This window comes from Eleutherodactylus coqui, chromosome 12 (assembly GCF_035609145.1).
Source record: "Eleutherodactylus coqui strain aEleCoq1 chromosome 12, aEleCoq1.hap1, whole genome shotgun sequence".
Taxonomy (NCBI): domain Eukaryota; kingdom Metazoa; phylum Chordata; class Amphibia; order Anura; family Eleutherodactylidae; genus Eleutherodactylus; species Eleutherodactylus coqui.
Window position 1 is genome coordinate 23,696,987 of NC_089848.1, and position 19,654 is coordinate 23,716,640.

Consider the following 19,654-nt stretch of genomic DNA (forward strand, 5'->3'; position numbering starts at 1 on the left):
ATTCACACAGGCATATTCGCGCATGAAATTTTTGCGTGTGCAATATGCAGAAAATAGAACCCATTGATTTCAATGGGTTTGTTCAGAAGTGCAGATTTTTTTACTGCGCATTTCAGTTGTGCAAAAAAATAGGCATCGTATTCATTTGTGCAGGAAAAGAACACATCTGCCACCTATTAAACAGAGCATTAGTGCATATTTTTTTACTTGCGCAAATGTGCACCACTTGTGCGCACAAAAACTACAGTAAAAAACTCAGTTGCATGTGCAAATATACAGCTTTCATTCCACAAGAACGCACAGGAATGATTTGCTGCCCAACAGATTGTCCCATGTAAAACCACTCTGAGGCTACATTCATACGGGCGAGCTCGATATTGAACCGAGAAACTTAGCCCGATTTTTGTGTTTGCCCATGTGTGGATTTCGCAGCAATAAGAGTTTTTGATTCATCGCTTCTATGAAATTGCAATCCTCACATGCATGATAGGATCACAAGTGTTTCCTATTGACTTCAATTGGAAACACTGTACTCACATGAACATCACATGGCATACAAGCACCATGCAATGTCTCTTAAGGTCTCATTGAAAACAATGGCCGAGGTTTTCGAGGGAAGGGCCAAAGAAAGAACATATTGCAATTCTTTTCCCCGCACCATCGTCGTGTGAATGCATGCACTCAACAGAATGGATTTCATATTTGTGCATGTGTTGGGTGCATCGCACAAAACCGCGTGAGAAAATCTCTTGTTTAAATAAGCCCTGACTCTTTGAAAACATAATGAACACGCCAGTTACTTATTCATAACAGTAACAAGTGCCCGTCTGCCTACTTTCATGCCAGCTTTTATGCCCAGAACCACTTTGGGATCAGTACCCCAAAATAATTTACCGCTTTACCTTACACCCCCGGGTTGCCACTTGGATGCTCATTTTCGTGCCACTCAATGCTTATTCCGACGAACGATATTATTGTGCAAGTTTTGCGCGATGCGTCCAAATGCACGCAAATATTAAATCCATTCTTCTGAACGAATTCATTCACACAAGTGATTGTTTTCCTCGCGGCATGTTTCATTTTTGCGTGTTCCGTCAGAACGCCTCGCCCATTGTTTTCAATGACCTTGCAAGGCATCATATGGCACTTGTGTGCGATGTGCATGCGAGGGCGATGAATCCTATTGAAGTCAATGGAAAACACTCGATCATACATGTGAAAGATGCGCGTCAGGATCGCTATTTCACAAAAGCGATGCGAGTTTGAATTTAGAAACACTTTCCATCGCCATGAAAAACGCACATTATCGAGCGCAATATCATGCAAATGAAGCCTCAGGCTGCGGCGTCGAAGGTTCTGTTATGGGAGCAGGAAAGGGGAATCCCCTAGCCGAATTGATCCATCTTAGGGTGATTACCCACTACAGTTTTTTTCACTGCGAAAAGGGGTCTATGGGACTTGTAATGTTAAAATTGCGATCGTGCAAAATCGCGATTTTGTGGTAAATTTGCGATTTTGCGTGATCACGATTTTAACATTAAAAGTCCCATAGACCCCTGCAGAAAAAAAACCCGCTGTGAACTTCGTAGTGAAAAAAACTGTAGTGGGTAGTCACCCTAATAATGGAACCAAGCAGCACCGAACGGACCCCATTGACAATAATGGGGTCCGTTAGGTTTGCGCTCAGCTGTCTGGCATTTTACCGGATGCATGCAGGACCTTCTCTTCCGGTATTTTCTGCTGGATCTGCTTGCACCTGTATTCATCCCAGAATGCCTCGCTGCAATGTAACTCTTTACTAACGAATTCTTATCATTAATGGACTAGTAAAACACAAAAATCCTTTTTTTAAAAAAAATAAGAAACCAACTTCAGCGCTGAGAACGAAACTTTCTCTGGTGCATTACACCAGAATATAAAGCGAATACCTCCAATTTTCTAATGTAGTCTTTAACACTAGAGTTGCTGTGATTTTTTTTAAATGCCCTGCCTTTGAACTGCTGAAGAAGTCATGAATCCACATCCTCAGTGTCCCTGCACTCCCTCTCACTACTTTGGTAAGCCCAACACCACACCTCCCATCTCTCCCTTTTCGGCTGAGCCTATCAAGCTTCAGGTCCTCAGGAAGCTATCTTGCTACACCCACATTCTACTCCTTTCTTCCTGTTTCTAGCCATGTGCTGCAGCCTGGTCCCTCCTTGGCTGGTGACATGGGCTGGTCACATGACAGTGACATCACGCCTTTCGTAACTCAGTCCCAGCAGCGTCATAGAGGAGAACAGAGCAGCACAGAGGCAGAATGCAGGTAAGAGATGGTTCTCCACTGTGTCCCTCCGTGTGTAATATGTGGGGTGTATGCGCATATAGGTAGGGCTGTCTGCCTCAATAGGTGGCTGCCGTATACTGTATACAGTCATTTCATGATGTTATCTGTGTATATTAGAAACATTGAAGACTGACGGCAGAAAAGCCCACATGGTCCATCTAGTCCGCCCTTATATTATCTCTTAGGACAGGTATATGTTGTCTCAGACGTTTAAATTTACTGATAGTTAATCGCCCAACCACGTCTGCTGAAAGTTTGTTCCGAGCATCTACTACTCTTTCAGTGACATACTATTTCCTGACGTTCCTTCTGATCCCCCCAACTCATCTCAGATTGTTCCCCCGCGTTCTAGTGTTTAACTTTCTAATAAAACCAATTACCTCTATTTATATAGCGCTACACATTACATTGCACTTTACATCACTTGATGTTGGGTTTGGTCCCCATTGGGGCTCACAATCTGTTCATCTATCTAGAAGGGACTGAAGTCCCAGGGAAAACCCACATAAACAGTGAGAACATACAAACTCCATGCAGATGTTGTCCTTGGTGGGATTTGAACCCAGGACCCCAGCACTAACCACTGAGCCACCGTGCTGCCCTACTGAACCTTATTTATACCTGCAATACATTTGAAGGTTTTGATCATGTCCCCCCTCACCCTTTTCTCTTCAAGGCTATGCGAATTACGTTATTTACAGCACTATTATACGAGTGCCACTAAGTCTTCCTTTACACAAGCGTATGCGTTTTTTCGAACACGTGTGCGTACTGTGTATGAGGAAAGAATCATGCTTTTTTTGTGTGTGCATTGGTGTGTTTTACTTTACTATTTGTGCCCGCAAGGAATGTTCAGTTGCGCATGGCAAAGACGCATCGAAATGACTAATTTGTCTAATGAGCTCCAGATGTGTTATTTTTACAGCGGAATTACACAGTGTATTAGACATCTCTTTGCGTATTGTGCGCACATTTGCGCATCATCCATTAACTTTCATGTGGATCTCTAGGCCGGGCTCACACAAACGGGTTGGATTCCATGAGCGGATATCCGCAGCAGAAAAAACCTTTTTTATGATCGTAGAAGTGAATTGCGTATGTGTGCGCTTTCCAAGTGGATGTACATTTAAAGACAGGATATCGTCCGCGCGGAAGAGTGCACACTAGCAGAGAATTACATCAGAAAGTTGCCCAACCGCCTGGAAATGCCCTTCTATCGCTCAGGTGACATTCTCTTGTGCCATTGTGGTGAGAGCAGAGAGCCTTCAGGATGTGATGCCGCTCTTCGGGCTTGGTTGGTTTATACTACTTATTCTGGAAGTAGTATAAACCACTTCTCCTTGTGGAGGAAGAGCCTAGAAGAACAAGCAGAGGTTGCAGACAGCAGTCTGGATGGTTGTGTTGCTCCCCAGACTCCGTCCTGCACTGTCTGTCCACAAATTCCTGCTTTCTTTATACCATTTGTTATCTGGTCTCCTAGCAACATGAGTATGAATCCGCACCCATATGGAATGTAATTGCGTATGCACTGCGGATCGAACGCATCCATAGAGATCAATGGGGCTCATACGCTCAGAATCTGCAGTAAAATAGAGCATGCTGTGATTTTTCTTCCGCTCACGAAATCTGCAATTCCTACCCGCAAGTGTGAACAAAAGGGAGAAAGTCAATGCATTTGATAGACCGCGAATTACTGCGTATCATATGCACGGACGGCGATTGTGAAATCTGCAATTCATATCCATTCGTGTGAGACCGGCCTTAGTGCACAAATTCGCAGAAAAGTAGAACCTGCTGCGACTGAAATGTGTGAGCAAAATATGCGCATGTGAATGAACCCATTAAAATAGATGGGTTCTATTCTCTGCGTATTGCGCCTGCAAATATGTCCATGTGAATCTAGCCTAAGGCTGGGGTCACACGGGGCGTATTCCCGCCAGAAATCCCGCGGTTTGGCCGCGGCAAAAACCGCAACATTTCCGCCGGGAGAACCGCCGCGGAAAAACCCGCGGCAGCTTTGAAGCGGCCCGGCCGCTTGCTCTTTCGCTGCAGCCGGCGCTCCCATAGAGGAGAGCGCGGCCGCAGCGGAAAGAAAAGATAAATAGACATGCTGCATCTTCTGAAGCTGAAGCTGCAGCTGCGGTCGCCACAGCTTCGGTTCCAGCCTGACTTACCGCAGCGGATTGGCCGTCCCGTGTAGACGAGATTTCTGAGAAATCTCGTCCACATGGCTGGCTAATCCCGAGATTAGCGGCCGCAGGCGGATTTGCCGCGGCGAACTTCCGAGCGGTGTGAACCCAGCCTAACACTTTTGTAATAATGCTAATTCGCGAGCTGCACTTGCACTTGCCGGTTCATCCTGGTAATTATTGGGAAGGTGCTGGCACTGGCAGCTGGTGCCCCTGTAATAGCTCCCTTTATCTTTCCTAATTAGTGTATTATTAGTGTCATATAAAATTCAAATGTTGCTGTTTCTTTAAATATAAATTGATTGCTACTATGTATTGGGGCCTGTTCAGATGTGGTTCACACTGTGTCCCAGGGTATCATCTGAATTCCCGAAGATGAGATTCAGACAGAACCTCCAAGACTGAACCATAGGCTTTCATTAGTTCAACGGAGACCAATAAAGGGGTTTTTGGGACATAAAATAAAAATTATAAAACGGTTAAATGAAGAGAAACTGAATATCCGCCTATCCGGGTATCTCCCTGTCCAGCGCTGCAACCGCAGTACCCACTGCTTGGAACCCGCAAGAAGTGGCGGGCAGTCACATTCCATTCATTGTGCACATGACCACTTAACCAGTCACAGGCTTCAGCGGGCATGGAAGAATCATGTGTGTGGCCCCCTGTCTGTGCAGCGTCATATGTGATCAGGGCCATAATCAATGCGAGCAATGCCTCCTATTCTGGCTCCTCATTGTGGTCAGGGCTGGAACTGTATTAGGAGGTAGTGCTCACATTGATTTCAATGGGCGTGAAACTGGCAACTACACCTCCGGCCCCGACCACTGATAATAATAATCTTTATTTGTATAGCGCCAACATATTCCGCAGTGCTTGATGATGTCCAGCCCACTGCACTGATAGCAAGCCATATGATCAGTTGATTGGTGGAGATTCTGAGTGACCCCCACCGGTCAACTACTGATGACGACTTATCCTGAGGATAGCTCCTGGCAGTACTGGGATCCTAGGTTCAAATCCAACTAAGGACAGCATCTGAATGAAGTTTGTATGTTCTCTGAATGTTTGATAGGTTTCTGCCAGGTACTCCGGTTTCCTCCCATACACAAAAAACATGTTAATAAGTGAATTTAAAAATGCTGAGGTTTTTAAACATATTATAGGTTTTGCATATTACGAACACTTAACCTCATAATATAAAGTAAGGTTAAGTGTTCGGAATATGCAATATAAAGTACAGTATTGTTATGCTGTTGTCTTGTTGTATTAGATTGGAACTGTTTTCTTCTGTATGGTGGTTATATAATAGTACCATCACATGCATATGAAAGGGGTTGTTTGAGTTTTAATTTAAATTAGCATTCCCCATGGCAAAACATAATAGAAGATCCTATGCTCACCTCTCCTGGCTCCCAGCATGTATAGCACCGGACCTCTGTACTGTGCTGGGTTTGTTTACAGAGTCAGTCTATAAACAGGACATTGCAGACTGCTGCAGCCAATCACAGTTGATAGTGTGTGAACACTGAGGTCTGTGATTGGCTGCAGCAGCCTGTGTGGTTGACTGTAAACACAGTGTCAGAGAGGAAGAATGGAGCTACAGGGAGCTGGGAGAGGTGAGCAAAGGATCTTTTATTATGTTTTGCCATAGGGAACACAAACCTAAAAAACGTTACTGTGACAGCCCCTTAAACCAATCCTAGAAGTGTAACTCAGATTTTTAGCACTTGGCATGCTGTGATAATTAAGAGTGACACTTGAAAGCTCAAGAGAATAGTGTGAAATCTTTTACTGGAAAGCGAGACCTATTTATTTACTTACCGGATAATGAGGGCAGAAACAATTACGACGAACTTCCTTGTGAAGGTAAAATAAGTCCATGTAAAGTCCCATAGATTTTCTATAAACTATTATTCTTTTCAGTTCTCTTGGTCTCACAGGAACAGAGTTTAATTGTGGAATCCGTGAACGCCGTCCGCGTGGCCTTTCCATGGCAAAATGCAGGCATTGAAAGGCATGTATTCTTTCAAATTTTCCTTCACACTCACGGATACAAATTGCGTATTCTGCGTGTGAATGAAAAATCGCAGCATGCTCTATTTTGCCATGGACTCCGCGCGGACAGCCTCCATTGAAGTTAATGGAGGCGTCCGACCTGCGGTCCATACGCAATTAACATTGAGTTGCTGGTCCTCCCGGGGCGGCGGTGTGCAGGGTCCAACGGTCGGGCCGCATACCCCCAGCTTGTTGTCCGGATGACGGGGGCGCGGCTGCCTAGCCGGCGTTGTGATTGTGGCACGCACCTGTGAGTGCAGCTGCCGTGCACGAGCTCCCTTTTGTTGCGTTCTGTTGGGAGTTCTGTCTCCCTCTCTCTGCCCCTGGGTGGAGGCTTTTGTTTAAAGGTCAGGCAGAGACTTGCAATCACTGCCAGTTATTGGTTTCCCTCAGTGTGCTAGCTAGTCTGCCTCTGTTGGTCTCCTGCGTCTGTCAGCTTGTCTGTTATTCTTTGCTGTTATCAGCCAGGTTTTTCCATCTGCCTCTGCTCTGCTTAAGCATTGTTCATGTTGGTAAAACCATCTGCCTTTCCTGTCGGTATTCTACCGTTCCCATCTAGGTACGCCAGCATCCATGTTTCGGTCCCTAGTGAGAGTAGGGACCGTCGCCCAGTTGCCCGTCTGGGGTTAGCCAGGAGTGTAGGCAAGCAGGCAGGGACAGGGGTTGTGGGTGAGATCTAGGGCCCCCAGGCTGGTGTATCAAGGGTAGAATACTGTAACATTAACTGTATCTAACGCTGCGGAAAAAGTTGGCGTTTCACAAATAAAGATTATTACTATTATTATTAAATTACATTTCTCTAAATTTTATGCTCGTTCTTATCCAAAATGATTGACTGTTCATTCATATATGAAATGAAACAAAAAATATCTGTCCTAAAAGTTATAGTATAAAAGTTGAAAATGATTCTCTACTAGGCCTCCTGTATAGAGATGAGTGAGCGTACTCAGTAAGAACAGATACTCGAGCAAGTATCGTCCTTACCGAGTACCTGCCTCCTCGCTCGCAAAGATTCGGGTGTCGGCGGGGGGGGGGGGGGGGGGCAGGGGGGAGATTTATCTCTCTCCCCTCCCCCCCTCCCGCTCTCTCCTGCTTACTCCTGCAAGACAGCGCTCACCCCCGCCGGCACCCGAATCTTTGCGGGCGAGCAGGTAGGTACTCGTTAAGGACGATACTCGCTTGAGGATCTGTCCTTACCGAGTACACTCGCTCATCTCTACTCCTGTACACTAGCCATAAGTACGAGTTGCGCTCAGGAAGCTCGAACTCATCTCACTTCAGACAGCACCCGGATGATGTACATTCACTTGCATTGGCATGTCCTATTTCTTGTCAGTAAATGCACAGGAATAGGACATGCCGTGAGTTTTGGCCATTATTTTTCCACGTGAAAAACCGTCAGTGTGCATGGCCTCACAAGCCCATAATGGGGCCGTATGCTGTCTGTGGATTACCATTGACCACACACAGTCTCATATATGGTAGTGTGCACCTAGTCTTCACAAACATGCAGAAATCCCCATCTGATGTGGAAAACTTACCTAAAACTAAGTCAAAATGAAACCACTCATTTCACAAGTAAAAGCAAAACTCATCTGCATTTCAGTAGATATTATAATGGTATAGCAGTGTTATTGATTCCGTTTGTCCCATCGCTCTTGGATGTCACTGCAAACACACTGCAAACACCTAATATCTGAAGAAAAACTGCAGACTGTTATGTTTACCAACTGCAGAAAAATGCTACATTTTTGATCAAAATATGTGAGTCCGTCTGCGACGTCAAGGCGACCTTATGTCATGCAATTTTAATTAAATATTTGTAGTAGTGCGTAGCCACGTGTTTTTGCTTATACTAGAATGAAAAAAGGGGGTTTGTTATGGTGTTAGCCAGTACGGCAAAGAGTGAGTGTTTTCAGCGAGAGAAACCAAGTAATTTTGTAGATATGATACCTTTTATTGGCTAACAAAAATACATGATGTTACAGCGAGCTTTGAGGCCCAGGATTCTTGCATAAGTGGAGAATATGAAAGGTCTGAAGGAGGTCAAGAGGGATGTCCTCTTCCCAATCATTGGTTTTTGCTTAATTTAATTTATTTATTTTTTAAACTTCATAAAAATGCAGAACTTGACTTGTAATACTGTTGCCATCCAAAAGGTGGTGCTGTAATCTCCTTCCATATGCAGGTTGAAGAAGAGATAGGACACGTCATAAAACTGTCACATTCCTGAGCTCAGTAGACTGATTAAGTATTTATGTCTCAGCTCAGTTTGTCTGTTGTTTTAAGTGCAAAACAATTCTGTGTCTGAACATTTGTATTTCAATCAAGAGGGTGTAGCACAGCGGGGGTTAAAGAGCATGCCAAAGGGTCACCTTTCTTCTTGTTTGGTTTATTTATACAGTCTTTAACAGAAACATAAATGACTGGGTCTCCAGAGAAATAATAAATGATAGCAACAACAAAAGTCTCTGTTCAAGTTTAACCCTGCTCAGTCCAGAGGTGAAGCAGGTAAATCCTCAGCTGAGGAGACCATACAAGTCCATAGAGTTGCACAGACCTGTGGATGTCCAGAGCGCAGCTGGTCCTTATGCCTTCAATCTCTTCAGGCTCTAGTCCAAGGGCAGGCGTATCCCCAGGGGTCCTGCTGGAACCTTGCAGCGCCTCTTCCACAGCGCCTCTCTGCTCACACTGGAAGTCACAGAGTAACTGCAACCTGAATCTCCCAGGCACACACACCTCACTCTACCTTCCAGCTGTCTCCTGGCATGCTGGACAAGTTGTAAGATCTGGCCTGGAGTGAAAGAGGACTGGACTACATCACAGAGGCTAATAACCTCTGTGACACATACCTTCCACTCCAGACCATTCCTCTCACCCTGTTACAAGGGGTATCTTCTCTGCATTTGTATATTGTAATTGTGCCCCATCCAAACCAGTATAATTTTAGCCTGATGAAGGGTTGATAGAAGACCCAAAAGCTTGCTGTATCATCATGTATTTTTGTTAGGCATTAAAGGGTATCATATCTACAAGATCACTTAGTTTCTCTCACTGAGAACAATCACACTTTGCTTAGACTGTATTGTCGCAGCCATGGTGTGCATACACGCCAGAAAAGAAGAACTATGTATAAAGGAAAACTGAAGTTAGTGTGTCAACAGAAAATGACCAATTATTTCAAACATTTTTTTAGATTACATTGTAACTAAACTCTCAAAACTTTTGACAGGTCATAGTGATGTGTCAGAAATTTTGATGGAGTCTGAGTGCCGATCGTCCCGACCGATCATTGAATCAAAGGGGCAGAGGTGCTGAGTTTAGCACTGTATCTTTTTGGCTTTCCTTGGAGGAATAGAAAAAGTCCATACTTCGCTCAATGATCACAGCTGATTGGGCACAATGTTGACAATAGGTAATGGTCACGTTCCCTTAAAAGCTGGCTAAGGGAAAGGAACGGGAAAAAATAAATTATGTCCTGTTGGTTCAGCGCCACAACTGCTCCAGTTCTGGAAGCTCCTGCAGTGGACACTTGTCATTCATTGCTCATATGACTGCTATAGCCAATCACTAGCTTCAGTGATCATGTGTGCATGAAAGGCACATGATGCTGAGGCCAGTGATCGGCTGTAGTGGTCATGGAGTAATGGGGATGGAGCAGGTATGCTGGACTGTCAGAGCATCTAATTGTTGAATATCGCATAGCATGTTATTTTGTCACATTCCCTGGCCTTAGGCTGACTACACACGGGCGTAAGCATTTTTATGTGCGCATTTGCGTGATTGCCGTTGCATTTTTGCATGCGTCTGTGTGCATTTTACATTTTTTGCACATGGCCTGTGTCTTTTTATGCGCAAAAAAACATACAAACATGCTCCCTTTGATTTGAATGAACAATTAAGCTTAATATGTGCTATTTTTGTGTGAAAAACACATGAAAATAGGACATTCTGGCTATTTTTTGCACAAACTGAAATACGCATGCAAAAAATGCATGTGACCGAACCTATTGAAATCAATGGGTTCTATTCACTGTGTATTACGCGCGCACATTTTTGCACACATAACATGCAACACAAATGTGCTTGTGTGACTCAGGCTTCATTCACATGCGCTTATATTGGCCACGTTTTCACAGCCATTCGATATATGCTACCCATCTGATACATTCGTACCCAATGCATCAGTTCAGATGGGGATATTTCCGATGCGTAAAAACAACCATCTGGCAAAGATAGCGCATACGGTGCGCATTGCGGTTAGCCGTTTTTAAGCCAGCTGGAAAAGATAGTTCTGGAACTATATTCCGGCCAGAATTTGGCGGTGGTTCCCATAGACTCCTATGGGAGCTGCCAGAGAAGAGAGGTGGGAGGGAATTTAACAGCGTGTCCTCCCACCACCTCCCTTCCTCCTCCTCTCCACCCCTTGCCGGCTGTCTGCAATGAGAGGGTGCGGGAGGAGCTAGTGTGCTAAGCTCCTGCCCCCTTCCCATTGCTGGCAGCGGACAAGTGGCGGAGAGAAGGTGGGAGTTTTGCACTCTAGCTCCCGACCCATCCCCTTGCTGACGGCCGGCGAGGGGCTGAAGAGGGAGATTTGCCGCACTCAGCTGTCTGACCGGGCGCATAAACGTGAGATGCAGCTGTGACTCGGTTATGTCTGCCACTCGTTCATGCAATTTTCAGTTGTGCTGTGGCCGTGACATGGCCGACCACAAATCGCAGCGCCTGTGTGAAAGAGCCCTAAGCCACATTTTCGAAAATCTTGGAAAACTCCTTTAAAAGTCACCTTTAAGAATTTATGTCTCCCGTTCCTATTATATTGTCACATGTCCTTTGGGGATACAATGTATATACATTAGTAACTTTCTAGGCTGCTAAGATTCAATGAAAGGGTTGTTTATATATGTGAAACAATGTGTTCTCATAAAAGCCAAATATAGCTCCCCATTAGGGGACACAACAATCAGACCCAACTAGATGAAATATGCAACAGGCGCACAGACTTATGCAAACAACTGTGATTGCTTGAATTAATAAACTGAAAAGTAGCACGGTGCCGCAGAATACCAATGAACCAATTGGTAAAAAATAGACTTTAACAAGGCACTAAATACATAGACCTACCTTTATTTAACTTCTGTGCAGCGCTAGGAATAAGGCGGAAGCCTTGCATGTGTTGGCCGGGTTCACACAGGGTAGTTGTTGGTGTGATCAGGGTGCTATGATGCAGTTGTCCATTGAAATAATGGTAGGGAAACTTTCTGAGAAGTTGTAAAAACGTCATTTCACGCTCCAACACCACTTTCCTTCATCAGCAGGAGGGCACATGTTCAGAGATCAGCGCCGAAACGAAGGGGTTTCCTGATCAAAACACAACTTGGGGCCGTGTGTCTCACCCTCTGGGCAGATTTCACAAGGCCGTGAAAATCACAAAAGATTATATACACAAGCGAAAAAATCGTGGGATGCTCCAACTTTTCATGTTCCTTGGAACACCTCGCCCATTAATTTCAATGGGAGCTTTAATGCCTTTGAGTCTGCATTCGAGTGTGATGCAAGAAATCAATGGGAAACACTTCCGATTCTCTGTCGCGCATGAAACTCATGCGAGAAGATCGGAATTTCACAGATGCGATGCGTTTTTGCCTGAAAATGCCTTGCATCAGCTGCTAAATCGCACGTTGGCGAGCGTGATATGCTATTGCACTCGCCCGTGTGTAGGTAGCCATAGGATGTGTTAAAGAAGAACTCCGTATGAAGGGATTTTCTACTTAAGACAACCCCTTTAGGCCATATAGGTGTAAGGCTGGAATTAACCCCTTAATGACATGGCCTATTTTGGCATTGAGGACCAAGCAATTTTTTGGTATTTTTCCATCTCCATTTTTCAAAAGCCATAACGTTTTTATTTTTCCGTAGACGCGGCCGTATAAGGGCTTGTTTTTTGCGTGGTGAACTGTAGTTTTTATCGGTGCCACTTTTGGGTACATAGACTATATCGTAAAGCTTTTATTTTCTTTTTTATGATAACAGGGAGAGAAAACGCATCAATTCTGCCATAGATTTTTTATTTTTTTTACAGCGTTAATCATGCAGCATAAATGACACACTAAATTTTTTCCGTGGGTCGGTACGGTTACAACGATACCAAAATTGTTATATTTTTTTTTAGGTTTTTACACTTTTTTGCAATCTTTTTTTTTTTCTCTATGGCTGCATTCAAAGTCCTGTAACTTATTGGTTTTTTTATGTACGGAGCTCTATGAGGGCTTATTTTTTGCGAGACGAGCTGTAGTTTTTACTGGTACCATTTGGGGAATGTGCGGCTTTTTTGATCACTTTTATTGCATTTTTTTGGGAGGCAAAATGCTAAAAATTAGCATTTTGCCTCTGTTTTTTAGCATTTTTTTAAACGCTTTTTGTTGTACAAAATAAAACGCATGTTCAACTTTTTGAACACGTCGTTACGGACGTGTCAATACCCAATATGTGGGGTTTTAATTTTTTTTCCCTTTTTTAATGCTAATATTAGAAAAAGCATAAAAAAAGGGTTTTTTTTACATTTTTCTTTTTTTTACATTTTTCTTTTCATTTTTTTACACAATTTGAGTCCCTCTGAGGGACTTGCAGCACTGTGCCTATGATCGCTGTCATAAGGCATGGCAGAGCTACTGCTCTGCCATGCCTTATCGCTTATACAGCGATTATAGGCACAGGCAATACAGGACGCCAGTGTCTGGCATCCTGTTGCCATGGTGACAGGTCGGGCTCTCGCGATGACATCGCGAGATCCGGCCGGAGACACAGAGGGAGCGCGATCCCTCTGTGAACTCTTTCCCTGCCGCGATCTACTTAGATCGCGGCAGGGAAGGGGTTAACAGTGGGGGGGCGCATCTCCGATGCCCCCCCGCTGTTGCAGCGGGACGCCGGCTGGGACTGACAGCCGGCTCCCGCTGCGGGATAGTGCGGGATCATATGTGATCTCGCGCTATCCCCAGGACGTACCGGTACATCCTGTTGCGGGAAGTACCAGGCTCCCAGGACGTACCGGTACATCCTAGGGCGGGAAGGGGTTAAACGTGCAAATGTGATATCGGACCAAGAAACTCGAACCAATATCTCATTCTAAAACTTGTGATTTTCCAGCAAGTGTAAAAAGGTAACATTGTAACATAGTATGTTAGGCTGATAAAACACATATGTCCATCCAGTTCAGCCTATTACCCCCCAATGTTGCCCAAAAATCGAATATGCAGAGATTTTTCTATCTCGCAGCATCACTGAAATCAATGTGTAATTTCCCAGTCGTCTCCACGATAGCGCCACCTGAGATTGCCTCCTCCTGATAGGACAGGAAAATATACAGAGAGGTTAATAGCTCCCCCTTCACACCCTCCTCAGTGTTTTATCTGTCTTATCAGTGGACAGACATCCAGACAGTTGCTGGGAGTTCCTTACCTAAAAAATCATTTTATTTTTCTTCGTTTTATATGGATCCGAGGCGGCAGATGATGACTACAAGAAGTTTGTTCCTCTTTAATCCATATTCCAGATAATATTGATGAGTTGATTAAGGCAATCAGGGCCTGGCGTAATATGGATGAACATAAAAAGCCTAGAACTATTCAGGACAAAGTTTTTTGTGGCCAGGAAGAAAGACGTAAACATACTTTCCCGGTCAATGGAAATAAACATAAATGAATCAAAAAGGAATAAAATAAACCAGAGTTGGGTTCTGTCATCCCAAGGGGCCTTAAAAGATGTTATCTATTTTCAGAGGATGACCGTGTTTACTTGGAAAACATCCCCAAAGTTGATGTTCCAGTGGCTAAATATACAACTTTACCATTTGAAGATGCAACAGTTAAAAATATAAAAAATCTTGTTATTTGTATAGCGCCAATTTATTCCGCAGCGCTTTTAGGTAATTTACTTATTTATTACCACCCACCAAGCTGGGTACTCATTTTAATGACGTCGGAAGGATGGAAGGCTGAGTCAACCTTGAGACGGTGACCTGAACCATGCAGGGATTGAACTTGCAACCTTCAGGCCGTGAGTGAGAGCTTAGGATGCATTTCTTCTGCCTTAGCACTCTAGATCACATAGATTATAAAGCAGAAAGCCTCTTAGAAAAGACATAGGAGGAAGCATCAACCGAATAAAACCAGGAGTCGCGGCCACATACGTTGATCGAACCTTTATTGTTTGGTTACATCAACTGGAGATACACATTCAAAATAAAAACTTAAAATGGCCACTAAGTTTTTGGCAGATACAACTGCAGAATCAGTTACGCTATCAGCATGCACAGCAGTACTTTCTAATTCCTCTAGAAGGATACTCTGGGTAAAGTCCTGGTCTGGGTACATGGTGTCAAACAGTTTCTCTTTGGCCCGAATTTTTAAAAAAATCTTAGAAAAAAGCATCAGACAAGGAAAAATGTTTTCCTGAAGAAAAAAAAAAGCAGAAAAAGAAAACCTTTTTTCGAAGCCTAAAGCAGCCTCAAGAAACAAGTAGAGGCAAAGGGAAAATGGGTCTATGGAGTTATGCAAAAGAGGGCAGAGAAAGGAATTTCCTCTTTAACCACAATTAAAAAGAGAACCAAAAATTGCATCTTGCCCCTTGTCTCAGTTTACACTTATCCAATAGGGAGTTTGACATCTGTTGCAACTCGGAGTGATATGTCCAGTACCTCTAGCCGAGCAAGGGAAAGGCCATTACCCCAGATTATTCTTTGTACAATAGCCCAATGGCAAATTTTGAATGATCATAAACCTGAAGCCACTGAGCAAATCAATAAAGTACAGAAGATTCAAGATCAAGTCAATAAACTCTACAGGGAAAATAATAAAGAAAGGGGCTTTAATGGCGGCAATAGATCTAAAAGATGCCTATTTTAATGTCCCAATTTATCTCAACTCTCAACAATACCTCAGATTCGCAATTCCTATGGGAAAAGGAATAAAGTACTTTCAGTTCAACTGTCTGCCTTTTGGGAAGTCTTCAGCTCCTCATATATTCACCAAAGAAATGGTGGAAGTGGTGGTAATTTTAAGGAAAAAAATCAATTATGATCATTCCATATTTAGAAGACATCCTAATCATGGCTGGATCCAAGAAACTCTTAGATTCCCATCTATTGATAACTACCCAGCTTCTTCACTCTCTAAGCTGGATAATCAATTGGAAAAAATTGGAACTGACTCCCAATTAGAGGAAAATTGTTCTGGACTCAAAATCTTCAACTTCAAATAAAAAGCTTTGTGAAATTACCGCTTTGTTCTATCCAAACAGCTATGTCTTTTCATTGCAGCGGTAGCATGGGCCAAATCCCATATAAGAATTCTTCAGAGCTCAATCCTTTCAGTATGGGACAGAAAACAGACTTTTTAAGACAGAAAAATGGTATTCTGCACAACTGCAAAAGATTCCCTACGCTGGTGGCTGATGAACAACAATTTAAAAAAAAAGTCAGTTGGTCCCACACCATGGGTACCAGTTCTAATGGTCGGGGAGCTCAGATAGACTACCTTTATTACCAGAGGATATGGTCACAGAAGATCATGGAAAGCTCTTCCCCAGGTAGACCTTTTTGCATTTAGGATAAATCACAAGGTGGATGAGTTTTTCTCACTTAATCCGTGGAATCATCCTACGGGAGTGGACACATTGACGCAAGACTGGGTTTATAAGCTGGTCTACAGGTTTCCTCCGATTTCCCTAATACCTAGAGTTCTCTAAAAGTTTCTTCATGAGAAATGTCATGTAAAGAGAAAAAGAGGATGTCTCCTGCACTCAGGGTGACCCGTATAGTGCCAGATGTGACTGCCTGAGATGGACATGTGTAGGTGTGTGGACTAGTAAAGTCCGTAGGACATGGTAGGAAGTAACAGAGCCCTCTGTGATGTTCCCCTTTTTGTATAATCATTGCTATTTCATTCTCCTCTGATGGTGTAGCTTCTTTGCATTTCTTTCCGGCCACTTCCTGTCCATGGAACGCACTGCCTTAATGTGTGTATCGGCACTATTTCTGGGGGCTTCGTTCCCCAGCTTCTCTCCATGCATGCTCTCATCTAATGTCCCTTTACTGAGACAGGGTCTCCCCGTTTCTGTGACTACCACAACCTCTCTATACCCTCCTATGTGCCTTCTACTGTAAACTATCCCGGGTTTATGTTTCACTGACCACCGACTACCAACAAGAGGCGGTGTCCAGCTCTCTCATTTCTGTTTGTTTCATGAGAAATGTACCTTGGTCCTTATAGTACTTTTTTGGTCCAAGAAAAGCTTGTTTTCTCTTCTGAAAATTATTAGCATCCAGGAACCAATACAAGTACCGACCCTTTTGGATTTATTAACTCAGGGTCCTGTAACCCGTCAATCCAAGTTATCATCGGTTTGCTTTGAGCCTTTAGATTCTGTCTCAATCATACCTTTAGCACATAGGGTGTCTTGTTGCCATAACTTTATCACATAAGGTGATTGAACTTCAGGCTCTAACTATTCAATAAGCATTGTTTAGAGTCACTAAAAATAAAATTATATTTACATTAAATTCCCACCATAGAGAATCGCGGCAAATTGCAGCATGCTGCAATTTGCCATCCGCGAGTGGAGAATCGCAGTGATTCTCCGCTCGTGGACAGGGCGGCTGCGCTCTCCATAGCAACGCTATGGAGAGCATTCACTGCCCTCCCCGCTGCCGGAATTTTGCCGCAGGGAACGCAATTCAAATTTGCCGGTGGACAGGCAGCATAAGACAACCCCAAAAAATTACCAAGAATGTAGTTATCACTGTCTTGATGTAGGAAGAACAGTACTTCAATACACTGAATGCACGAGGCAGTGGAGGCGTGATAAAAAATTATTACTACAATTCTTTGGGTAAAATAAAGGAAAGAAAGCAGCTAAGATCTCCTTCTCCAGATGGATTTGTCTAGCAATCACTGAGACATATAAGGCCATCAATTATCCAATCCCTGAGGGTCTAAAAGCCCATTTTACCAGAGCCATGTCTACTTCTTGGGCAGAGCAAGCTACAGTTTCCTTTGACCAAATATGTAGTGCAACTACTTGGAAAAAATTATATACCTTTACCAAACATTATGGGGCAAGATGTTCAGGCGAATGAAGGTCTGGCCCTTGGGCACAAGGTCCTTTGTGCAGTAAGGTAAAGGTAAAGTCCCTTAGTGCAAGCAAGGACTCCTAGGGTGACATCACATCATGACGTTTTCTTGGCAGACTGCTTTTGCTGGATGGTTTGCCATTGCCTTCCCAAGTCATTATTTAGCCCCCAGCAAGCTGGGTACTCCTTTTACTGAACTCAGAAGAATGGAAGGCTGAGTCAACCTTGAGCCGGTGACCTGAACCAGGCGGGGATTGGACTTGCAACCTTCAGGTCGTGAGCCAGAGCTTAGGACTGCATTTCTGCTGCTCTAACACTCTGCACCATGCGAGCCTCTTGTGACATCCCCCTAGGAGTTGTGCTGTAGTCCCTCCCTAAAACTCACTTTCATTGGTACTTTTCAGGTGGTGCTGTCGTGGAGATGACTGGGGAATGGAGGAATTAGACCCATTGGTAATCTGGTTTACTGGAAGTCTCCATTAGAGCACCCATATATTCCTTCCTATATTTTGCAAAACATATAATTTGTAATAATATTTCCTGCCTTTGTCTGTTTGTTAAAATCACCGAGGAAGGTGGGAAGGGGTGAGATTTTAACATCTGTGTGTTTTCCTGTCCTATCGGAGGGGCAATCTTAATGTAAATGAATGTCTGGCAGCATCTGAGGTAAAACAACATCTTTATTCCTCACAACACCTGCTTGGAAAAGCGCAACGTTTCGGCTCCTCTTTCAGGAGCCTTTGTCAAGGAGGGGCAATCTTAGGTGGTGCTGTCGTTGAGACTTCCAACTAAATCTAATTCCTCCAAGTTCACGCACAAGTTCCATCCATATTGCTATTGGATGTAATTCATGTGAAAATTGCTGTGTGAATTCAGCCTCATAGATAAAAGTTCCTTACTTGGAAACCCATATCTACAGGGGATATGAATGTTTAGCGTTGAGGAAGATCATTGAGAGAAATGTATATTAGACAGGATTTAGGCTCTTTTCACATCTGCGCTGGAACTTCTTTTTCTTCCAGTAATATGTTGGGCAACAGAGCAGAAACCCAACGGACCCCATTAAAGTCAATGGGGTCCATTTGGTTTTGTCATAAGACGTACCCATTTTCCCAGGGGATTCCCCTTTCCTGTTCCCCGAACGAAGCAGGAAAACAGAATCCCCAACAGACATGTGAAGGCAGCTTTACTGTTATGTTGAAATATTTTACATAATTAGTAATGGTAAAAAGGTTACTGCTTGTATAACTATAATGTTTTTTTTGCCTTGGCTATTTTAGGTTCTGCTTCAGTCTCCCTTCTGTCTCCATTAACCCCTTGAGTGTCAGGTTTCTTACCCCCCTCTCAGACCCACCAGGGCAGGTTTTTTAAATGGTCTAATCATTTAATTACAACTAATTTTACCGTCGCGTTCCAAGAGCCATAACTTTTTCATTTTTCCATGTACACGGCCGTATGAGGGCTTGTTTTTTGCGGGACAAGTTGTACTTTTTGATGGCATCATTTTTGGGTATATACAATGTATTGCATAACTTTTGTAAAAAAATTTGTAGGGAAATTGGGGAAAAAAAGAAATTCTGCCATTTGTTTTTTGGATTTCATTTTTACGGCGTTCAGCGTGCAGAATAAATAATGTGATAATATTATTCTCTGAGTCAGCACGATTCCGGCTATACCAAGTTTATACAGTTTTTATGTTTTGCTATTTTTGTACATTTTGAGCATTTTTTTCTTAAAGGTTTGCTTTTGTGTCGCCACATTCCAAGAGACGTATTAATTTTATTTTCCCATTACCAGAGCTGTAGAAGGCCTTGTTTTTTGCGGGATGAACTCCAGTCTTCATTTATCTAATTTTTAGGAACATGTAAAATTTTGATTGCTTTTTATTCCATTTTTTTCTAGTGGCAAGATTAACAAAATCTGTAATTCTGGCATGTTTTTTTTTATTTTTCACTG

At 43.4% G+C, this 19,654-nt stretch overlaps 1 protein-coding gene across 1 annotated transcript in view; it reads left to right on the forward strand.

The window, feature by feature from the left end:
* Window positions 1–2,227: 2,227 nt before the first annotated feature.
* CUL1 (cullin 1) overlaps window positions 2,228–19,654 on the forward strand; it is an 82,922-nt gene continuing 65,495 nt past the window's right edge. The window contains exon 1 of the mRNA XM_066585184.1: window positions 2,228–2,305. The gene's annotated coding sequence lies outside the window, so the exon portion shown is untranslated. The remainder of the gene's footprint in view (window positions 2,306–19,654) is intronic.